We start from the raw sequence: 11452 nt of genomic DNA, 5'->3' as shown, positions 1-11452 counted from the left end.
TGCAGCTGAGCCCGTTGTCCGACCTCGCCCTCCAAGAGAGAGACATCTTCCTGTTCATCTGGCCGATTATGACGTCCAGCTCCTGCCTAACTTACACCCTGACACACTTCCTGCTGATTTGTCTTCGCAGAGACCATCCAGATCGTCAAGACATGCGTCTAGATCCATTTCTTCTGGTACGGTTTCCAGTACTTCATCCAGATCCAATCGCAAAGCACAACGCAGATCTCCTAAACACGGACTCAACGATCTTCACGCTGCCATGTTGGAGGAAAGGCTAAAGATGCTGGACTTGGAAGAACTTCAACAGCAGATCGAAGAAGATGCCATTGTAGAAAAAGAGTGTGAGAGACTTGATGCTCAGGCTAGAGAAGCGTAGTATAGACAGGAACAAGCCACTAAGGCAAGAGAGTTGCTAGCTAAACAGGTAGAGACCCGGCGGCGTCTTAAAAAGGTTCGAAACGAGCTTGAAGTTGCTAAATATGTTTGTGGACTTATTAAACAGGAATCTCAAGAGGTTAGTGATTCTGATTCACAGTTCGAACATGTTGTTGACACTGTCTCAGAGGTAAGCAAACCACACATAGTCGCTGTTACAGATCCTCTTAAGTCATCTGTAGAATCACTGGCCTCGTCATTCTACCCCTTGCCCTGTTAACTTGATACCTGTGTCATCAATTATGCCTCACCCTGTTTCACCTGCCGTACACATTACTGCTTCAGTAGCCGAACCCCCATTCAGTTCAGTCACTGCAGCTGCTGATGTTACCCAGCCCAACATGGTTACAAGACCATCTGCTTCGCTAGATACTGCACAGCCCAGTTTAATGTTTAGGCCAAATAATGATGTTCCCCTATCCTTTAACCCGGCTGCGGTGGCCAGGCCACACCATTATTCAGATACCTCTGTCACCTATAGTCAGACACGGTCTGTCAATGTCCTGCCTAGAGCCCCACCTACAGTTCCTGGAGCCCCTAGTGTTACTTTACATACTCAGACTTATCCGGTTGTGAATCCTAGCCCTTATTGGACAACACTATCGCACCCTGCTCCTCCACCTGACGCCTATCATAGTCAAGCTTTATTGTACCCTTCCCCAGCCCAACCACCTGGTCTGGAAATGTTAGCTGCCTCAGCTTATGGTGTCCCAAAGCCGGCTATCCCATACTTTGACACTGGTCGGGAAAGTGACTTTGCACTACTGAAAATGGCCTTAGACAATGTAATGAATAACCAACCTCATTTAAGTGAACATTACAAATACCAGGTCCTTTTAAGTCACTTAAAACTCCCCAGCGCTCTTCAGTTGGCCAAAGCATACATGCACGACCCCAGGCCATACACTACCTCATTACAAGCGCTGCAGGACAAATACGGGCAACCCCGTCAACTGGTCCAGTCCGAATTAGGTGCTATATTGAATGCACCATCAGTTAAGTTCGGTGATGCAGAGGATTTTGATTCTTTTTCCCTATCTATCCAAACATTAGTAGGGATGCTCAGAACGTTGGAGGGCCCAAACGGATACGAGCTGCGCTGTGGTTCTCATGTTGACCGATTGTTAAGCAAGATGCCACCATCATATCGTGATGGGTTCGTGGAGTACTGTTTCAGCCGAGGTATCTTACAAACTGGCACAGACCGCACTTATACATTACCTGACCTGTCTGCATGGCTGCAGATGAAGTCACAGGCAAAACGCATCTCCAATAAAGCAGCTAAACTGTATCAGACTGATACCACTAGAACCACCAAGAAAGATCAGCAAAGCTCAGTACCTTTTCGCCCAAAGGAGAAATCCACATCTTTCTTGTATTCCGCTGAGGCCAGTTCAGTCTGGCAGGGACAGTTGAAATCTAAGAACCATTCCAAGATTCAACCATTTTGCCCATATTGTAACTCTAAGGACCACTTCCTTAATGCATGTACAAAGTTCAAGACACTGACTACAGATCAAATAGTACAGTGGATCTCCAAAGAGAAGCGCTGTTGGAAATGTGGGCGAAATCATACTCCAGACAGTTGTAATCTAAAAAGAACCTGTACAACCTGTAAAGAGTTACATCTGACTGTCTTGCATGATGCAGCCTTACAGATCCAAAAGAGGGTGCTGATGGTCAATGTTCCTACCTCTCAGGTATATTTAGACCGGCCTAACCGATCTCAAAAGGTAATGCTGAAGATAGTCAAGGTTTTACTGCACAATCGAGAGAAAGTCATGGAAACATACGCCGTGCTGGATGATGGTTCAGAGCGTAGCATTGTTCTGTCACAGGCCGTAGACCAGTTGAATCTCCCGACGGAACCTGAAACACTCACGTTACGCACTGTTCATCAGGATGTAGTTAATCTGCATGAATACACCGTTTCCTTACATGTGTCGACCCTTCACAGACCATGCAAAAAATTCCTGATTCCTCATGCTTTCACCGCAGATAATCTGAGACTTTCCGAACATTCTTACCCTGTGTCAGCTCTTCAACGCAAGTATGAACATATCAGGTCCTTGCCGTTACCCTTGATGGACCGAGCCCAACCTCTACTGCTCATCAGGTCTGACATGCCTCACCTGCTTACTCCTGTTCAGCCAGTGTGCATAGGACCTGTCAATGGACCGATTGCTGTTTGTACCAGACTTGGTTGGACCCTCCAAGGTCCCATTGGGCTTAGTCAACCCACTCTTTCTATCTCACAGTGTTTCCACATAACCACAGCCATACCAAATACAGAGTTATTCAAGAATGTGGAACGCCTCTGGCAAATTGATACTCTGCCCTACGTAAACGAGAAGACAGCCACTCGTTCCAAACAAGACCAATATGTCCTCACTCTTCTCCAGACACATACCACAAAGGTAGAAGTCAGTGGAGTTATGCGATACGCCACTCCCTTGCTTAGACGGCCTAATGCTGAACTTCTTAAAGCCCCGAAAGAAGCAGTAATGGCAAACCTTCAAAGCACCGAGCGTAGACTTGCTAAAGACCCTAAGCGAACTGAGTCTTACTGTTCTGAAATGAGGAAACTGCAAGAAGCTGGCTATGTGTCAGAGATATCAATGCAAGAAGCTGAGCAATCCTCGGAGTCGTGGTATATCCCTCACCATATGGTGACGCATAACAACAAGGACAGAATTGTTTTTAACTGTTCTTATTCATACCAAGGCCAAGCTTTAAATGACATCCTCCTGCCTGGGCCTGTTCTCGGTCCGTCCCTACTTGGTGTTTTGCTGAGGTTTCGTGAATACCCTGTAGCCATCAGTGGAGATTTAAAGGGCATGTTCCACCAGGTTCGCCTCTTGCCAAGTGATAAATCTATAGTGCGTTTTCTGTGGAGAGACATGCAGAGGACAGAACAGCCTAGGATCTATGAATGGCAAGTTTTACCATTTGGCACAACGTGCAGCCCGTGCTGTGCCATATATGCACTCCAGGAAATCATTTAGAACCACCCGCAAGTGGACCCAGCTCAGGTGAGAGTGGTTAAAGATTCCTTCTATGTAGACAACTGTCTCCATAGCCTTCAAACTGTTGCTGAAGCTAGAGCACTAGTAGACGACCTACGGCAACTTTTGCTCACCGGTGGGTTTGAGCTCCGTCAATGGGCCAGCAACAGACCCGAGGTTATCCAGCATCTTCCCTCTGAAGCAAGATCGCAGAATAGTGAACTCTGGCTATCACAGAAGAGCACTGATCTCCTGGAAGGTACACTTGGACTACTGTGGAACTGCCTCAGAGACTCCTTCAACTACAAACCCAGCCAATCCGGATGTCTTGAACCCACTCTGCGTAATGTATACAGAGTTTTGGCATCTCAATATGACCCCCTGGGTTATCTAATTCCATTTACGACCCGAGCTAAAGTGCTGGTCCAAGATTTGTGGAAGAACAATCTTGGGTGGGACTACCCAATCACATCTGACAGCCTGTTGACCAGATGGCAAGAATGGCAACAAGAGCTCCAAAGTTTGAATCATATCGTAATCCCAAGGTGTTACACTCCATTTGAGGGCCATGAGGAAATCCTCAACCGGGATTTACACATATTCTGCGATGCATCTGAGAGGGCCTATGGCTCAGTGGCATACATGCGCACAGAAACCAATGAAGGACATGTACATGTTTCATTCGTGTTGGCCCGTTCTCGAGTGGCACCTCGGAAGCAAATGACAATCCCTCGGCTGGAACTGAGCGCGGCACTTACCGGAGCGCAGGTGGCTAATATCCTTCAAGCAGAACTGACTGTGCACGTCAATAATGCCATTCTCTGGTCAGACTCATCCACCGTTCTCCAATGGCTTAAATCTGAATCATGCAGATACAAAGTCTTCGTGGGGACACGGGTGGCCGAAATTCAGTCACTCACCGATATTAATTCTTGGAGGTATGTTGATTCAGCGAACAACCCTGCTGATGTAATAACAAGAGGCCAGACGTTGAATGATTTAGTCCCACCTTGCCGCTGGATAAATGGTCCAAATTTTCTGCATCAGCCAGAGTCATGTTGGCCCATTTTGCCAGCAGAGGAACCTGACCCAGAGGCAGAGTTGAAAAAATCAGCAATCTGCCTGCATGCATGCACTAGTTCAGACATTCCCCTTCTTGATGTCAGCCAATTTAGTACTTGGACTGAATTGCTAAAAGCTACAGTGACATCCCTTCATGGGGCGGCTACATCTTCGACGCATTCAACAGATGATTCAGAGGGTTACATATCAGCAGAGATGTTTCTTCTACAACAGGCTCAGAAAGATTCCTTTCCTGAGGAGTTCAAAGCTCTCACATCTGAGAGACCATTACCATCCAACAGCAGATTAGCATCCTTATCACCTGAGTATGATAAAGCCAGTGGACTTATCAGGGTTGGAGGGAGACTCAGACATGCCAATCATATAGAATTGGACACAATACATCCCATTGTGCTTGATCTGCAACACAACTTAACCAAACTTCTGATCAAGGACCATGATGCCTCCCTTTTACATCCTGGGCCAGAAAGAGTCTTTGGCCGACCAAAATGGCCGACCTTCCACCAGCACGTCTACGTCTATACAAACCCCCATTCTATTCCACTGGGATGGACTGCTTTGGTCCATTTGCAGTGAAGATCGGTCGACGAATAATACAGGAACAACTTGCAGAACAACAGATTTCATTCAGATTTAATCCCCCGAGTGCTCCTCATTTTGGGGGAGCTTGGGAATGGGAAGTTAAGTCAGTAAAGCAAGCCCTCAAAGTAGTACTGAATGATCAAACAGTGACTGAAACTGTACTGCGCACCGTGCTTATTGAGGTAAAGGGTATCCTAAATGCCAAGCCTTTGGGATACGTATCTTCAGATGTGTCGGATCTAGACCCAGTTACGCCTAGCATCCTCCTAATGGGCCGTCACGATTCTTCACTCCCACAAGTGTTCTATGATTCAAGCAATCTTTTGGGAACCAGAAGATGGAAACATAGTCAAGTACTTGCTGACCATTTCTGGTCTAGATTCATCCATTACTATCTACCGAATATGCAAGAAAGACAAAAGTGGCGTAAAGATGGAGGCGAAATTGGTCTAGACCAGGTGGTACTGATAGTGGACCCACAACTTCCACGAGCATGTTGGCCAGTAGGGAAAGTGACTAATACTTTTCCTGGACTTGATGGCCGTATCAGAACAGTTGAAGTTAAGGTACACAATCGCACATACGTGAGACCTGTATCCCGTATAGTCCCACTCCCTAAACTCTCTGATGAGGACTCTATTGAGCCTACCAATTAGTCAGGGTTCCTCACTGTTTTCAAATGTCCTTACACACATTTGGGGGCGGCTATGTGAGAAAGCCATAACCACGCCCCCTGAGTCGTTGGTATTATACAGAGCTCGGCCAGGCGTGGACATGCAAATCGGCAGCTGAGTTACAAATCAGGCCAGCTGGTCTGTCATACAACCATGTATATGTTTTTCCTCAGTGCGTAAATGATTACGGACCACACATACATTTGTGAATCAACGTATACAGATTCCCTTTGAATAAATAAGTTGAACCGGATTCCCTCTAGTGTTTCTCTTACCAGAAACACACACACCACCATCTTGACTGCATTAATCCTGAACCCTGAGCGTCCCATACGCTTGTATACTATCAAATAATGAGACTAAGTCTGATACTTGCATGTCTCGCCCATTTGAATTAAACTGTCCTGATGCAATTTGTTGGGGCTCCAGTTGATCTTTGCTGATGTGGTCTTGATGAGGGAGAACCAGTGGTAGTCAGAGGATCTTTGGTGAATGGAAAGACATAGCCGCAGCCTGGTACAAGCTTGGTGGTCCTTTTAAACGTCTAGTTCAGCATCTTCTTTACGACAGCATTCCAATACGAGAGTAAGAGAGAGTGAGTTTGCTGGATTATTCATTAAATAAATGAATAATTTGTGTGTCTGATTGGTCCAGACGCTACATCCCCCCTTTCGAACATTGTTGCCCGTGCTGTTGACAACAACGAGCGACGTCAAAGGTGCCGAACGATCAGACACCCTTCCGGCATGTGTTTCCTGGAATGGTGTTTTTTCCACGGTGGGTGATGTAGACTGTAGCCAAGTCCAGGTCTCTGCAGCAGGTGCCTTGACAGTGTGTCACCTGTCCTTTGAGGCAGGTGGTTGCTTGTGACTGCAGGGAGTGGTTATGGGTGTTGTGTAGCGTGGAGAGAGTTTCAGACTGACCTAATGTTGGTAGCAAAAGGGCAGCAGGTGGTCATTCGCCCTAGGTTCTGTACCCATGGTCCAGGCGTCTGAAGTCTGCAGTGTTACTCTGCTCTGGCGGCAGTGCTGACTTGAACCTGCCCGAACTATGTTGGGCAAGAGTCAGAGGTTCGTTCTTCCCAGTACTCCTCAGGGGAGTTCTGTTCAAGGAGCTCCTTTGCTAGTGCTAGCAGCTCTTGTAACTCAAAAGCAGGCGTGTGCAGCTGTCTTTGTGCAGCCTCTGTTTGGCACCTGTGTGAAAGGTGTGGAGGAGGATGTTGTTGTTGAAAACTGCTGTGTAACGTCCTGTGGTGTTTGCTGGGTGAGGATGTTCTTTTCCATGGCTTCTCCCAGCGGTTGGTCTTGTGTCTAGATCTATGGCCATTGTGTCAGTTCTGCCCTCTGCTGGCTAGCTTTTTGTTAAAGGCTTGTAGCGACACCAGCTCAAATGAGGGGAATGTACAATTATTGATTATTAATTATCAATTATTAATTATTAATAATCAATGACTAATAATACTGGTTATCACTTAAACACTTTAAATCGCCCAAAAAGGGAATACAAAGCCCATATATTTGTATATCTATATATAAACAATTAACCACAACGAATTACAATTAATTATGAATATACAGATGGGCTATATATTAAATTTGTGAATTCCTACAAAGTTAATATTACATTGAATAATTCGTTTGTCCGTCAAATGAATCATGTGATTTCTTATCGACTCTCAAGGAGGATTCTTCTTATAAACTTTCAAGAAAGGCTATTCCTCTGGCCATGAGGAAGCAATTTCTTGTTTTACAAAATTATTAACTTGTAGGCTGATCACAAATACAGCTTGTAGCTAAAGATCTTACACATTTAAGAGGCTTTTGTTCTATGGGCAGGAAACAGAGACAATCAAGCGTATAATGGGTTTTTAATAAATGAAACTATAAACGTACAACTACATCTAACAAAGAATACATATATGAATAGGATACTGAAAGTAAAGAAAGAAAGAAAGAAAGAGCAGATTACAGCGTGGCAAACTAATAACAGACCTTATTATAATGAATCTTGGAGAACCAGCAAAGAAACAGAATCACCTTAAGCAGGGGCAGATAATCTTAAGCATTTAAATCTTGGTAAAAGAATACTTGCATTGGTCGTTGTGGCTGAACAGAAATGTGCGCGTGTGCGTGTCTGTTCTCTGTGTCCGTTTAGCTGGAAATGTTCTTGCGGTTCTTCCGGAGCTCGTGCAGTTCGCGGGAAGTTAAAAAAGGTCTACTTGTAAGAGTTGCTAGAAACTTAATTTAAAGTTCCTTTCACTAGTAGGTAGAAATGAATGAACACGAGACTACACAAGGCAAGTTATTTTCCATCTAAAGTTAGTTTTGATTGATTTGCTTCCGTCACAACGATCATTTGTTATTAAATTAGGGGCCGCTAAGACGACACCATTCCCTCTACACAGACTTTAAACGCGAACCTGTGAGAAACGCTGATGGCGTTCACATGCGCATTTAGAACTGGTTCTATAGTTATGTGCGTTTGAATATACGCAGGTTTGGAATTCCCTTCAAGCCAAGCCTAAACAAAGTACTTGTCTTTCCTTCTAAATTTTGATAAAGAATTTTATTTTATTTTGTTGCTTTGGGGTAGGAACGCGAAACGAATTTTCCCGACAACGCCTTATCTGTATAGTGGTAGAGGGATCCTCCATAGGGAGAGACTAGTTGGCACTTCAGCACTGCGTTGACATCGGGTCCAGGTGAAGGTCCTTCATCAGATCTGGATATGGCCTGGATCCGGCAGGCTGCAGGAAAACCTCGGGATAAACACAGACACTAAAATTAGCGTAGATGCCATTCTTCTCATGATGTAACGAGTACATCAGGATTTATGGGAAGTGTTCCCGGTTCCGGCTGAACTAATCTATGCAGCCTAACATTAAATTATAGAAGTCTATAATGTATTATGTGAATGCTAGGTCAAAGAGATGTGTCTTTAATCTGGCTTTGAACTGACAGAGTGTGTCTGCTTCCCGGACAATGGTAGGAAGACTGTTCCAGAGTTTTGGTGCTAAATAGGAAAAGGATCTACCGCCAGCAGTTGATTTTGATATTCTAGGTATTAGTAACTGGCCGGAATTTTGAGATCGCAATAGACGTGACGGACTATAATGTGTTAAGAGCTCGCTCAAGTACTGCAGAGCGAAACCATTTAGTGCTTTGTAAGTAATCAGCAATATTTTAAAATTTATTTGATGTTTAATAGGGAGCCAATGCAGTGTTGACAGAACCGGGCTAATATGGTCATACTTCCTGGTTCTGGTAAGAACTCGAGCTGCTGCGTTTTGAACCAGCTTTAGTTTGTTTATTAAGCGTGCAGGGCAACCAGCCAGTAGAGCATTACAATAATCTAGCCTTGAGGTCATGAACGCATGAACTAATTGTCCCGCATTTGTCAATGAGAGCATATGGCGTAATTTAGATATATTTTTAAGATGGAAAAATGCAGTTTTACAGATACTAGACACGTGACTTTCAAATGAAAGATTGGTATCAAAAAGCACACCCAGGTTCCTAACCGACGACGAAGACTTAACAGAGCAGCCATCAAGTGTTAGACAGTATTCTAGATTATTACGTGAGGAAGTTTTATGTCCAATAATTAGAAACTCTGTTTTTTCAGAATTTAGAAGTAGGAAATTATGAGTCATCCAATTTTTTATATCTGCTATGCATTCCGTTAATTTTGTGAATTGATAAGTTTCGTTAGGTTTTAAAAAAATATACAGCTGAGTATCGTCAGCATAACAGTGAAAGCTAATTCCATGTTTCCTAATGATATCTCCTAATGGTAGCATGTACAGAGTGAACAGCAGCGGTCCTAGTACTGAGCCTTGTGGTACGCCATACTGTACTTTCTACTCCACTACATTTCTACAACGTTTCGTTACATTTTCTGATCAGTTTTTCCCCCTGCCAAAACGTCTTCATGGCCATCTGTCTCACCCGGTCTCACCCTTGATGTTTGGTTGCCATAGATATGGGTTGCTACCGAAGATTCTAGAACGCTAGTCTTTGACCCAATCAGAAGACCTATTTTTTACAGTCTATGCTCTGGACCCAATCAGGTATGATCCTTCGATCCAAGATTCTAGAGCCCGGCCCCTTTCGCTTTTCCAACGGCCGCATAGGTGTGGTCAGGTCATTTTGGGTGTGGTGCCTGCCCTTAGAAGATGGAGTCTGAGCCTGAATCAATAAGCCACCCATGGCCGTATTTACAAGAATTATTCGACATTACAGGAGCAAAAAACGACTCGTGGAGGTTCCTATGTAAACTATGCCTGCCCCGAAAAAATGAGCTGCTGGCCTTCAAGAACTCTCCTTCAAATTTGAAGAAGCATGTTGAGTTAAGCAAACTTGTTGCTATCTAACATTAACGTTAATGTCCCTGCTGCTTTTGCATGCTGTTGTAGTGCTAACGTTACATGGTATTTATTCTGCAATTTTGTGAAATGCGTCTTGACATAATAGCAATCGTAGCAAAAGAACACGGTTGTGGCTATTACAAATCCAGCGTAGACCTAACGTTAAATAGCGGGAAGATAAACCTAGTAGTAGCACTAGTAGATTGCTTGCTGCTAATACTTAAAACGGAAAACGGACGGAGAAACGGAGGGAGAGAGAGGGGGTGCAGATGTGTCTGCTGAACCACGGATTGATTGCAAAGTTAAACCAACACAGTAGAAACAGTTTTACTGCTGCTGTTAAAGTAGTAACGTTAACTTTACATCGAGATGCTGAGCTACAGTGAAATGATAGAAAAGACAGCATTATCTGTGTTAGTCAATTCGCCTCATTCGCGCGAACTGGACGCGCCCGCGCTGCGCTAAATGCCTCGCGACGCAGGACCTCTAGACGTGCGTAAACGCGTCTTTACATTGATTTAAAATTTAAATCACTCATGCCAGACGCTCAAGAGTGAGTGAGTAATCAAAAAAGTTTCACCCCAGCAGTTTTACCCTGCGCATGCGGTTTCATCACCCACAGAGTCTGTTTACCGTTACATTAACCCATACTTGCTAATCAAACACTTTATATGAACAAACTACTATTAAACACAATCGGTCGGCGGAGAGAGAGAGTAAAACGTGCTGATTAATTCGTGGCCACGAAACAATTCACCTGAATATTCAACAATTCACAAAAAAGGAATAAAAAGCTGTACGAGAACATAGGCCTTCACTGAAGAGCTATATTCACACGTAAGAAAAACAGTTTAATATTTATTATTAATTCGTGGCCACAAAACAATTTACCTGAAATATTCACCAATTCACAAAAATAAAGGTATTTCGCATTCACTAATTAATAGTATCAAACAGTTTTTGTCCGTTGTAATTCATTCAATCAAAATGAGGGAGGGAATTAGTTCAACGTGTCCACGATTTATAAAAACGGGGGAAATAAGTCGTAACAACTAATAATAAATTTAGATCAGTGGACAGGGCGCAAGAACAGAGAGAGAGAGAGAGAGAGAGAGAGAGAGAGAGAGAGAGAGAGAGAGAGAGAGAGAGAGAGAGAGAGAGAGAGAGAGAGAGAGAGAGAGAGAGAGAGAGAGAGAGAGAGAGAGAGAGAGAGAGAGAGAGAGAGAGAGAGAGAGAGAGAGAGAGAGAGAGAGAGAGAGAGAGAGAGAGAGAGAGAGAGAGAGAGAGAGAGAGAGAGAGAGAGA

This window comes from Scardinius erythrophthalmus (genome assembly GCF_964197995.2).
Source record: "Scardinius erythrophthalmus genome assembly, chromosome: 4".
NCBI lineage: Eukaryota > Metazoa > Chordata > Actinopteri > Cypriniformes > Leuciscidae > Scardinius > Scardinius erythrophthalmus.
The sequence above is the reverse complement of the archived record's forward strand: the minus strand, read 5'-3'. Positions refer to the sequence as shown.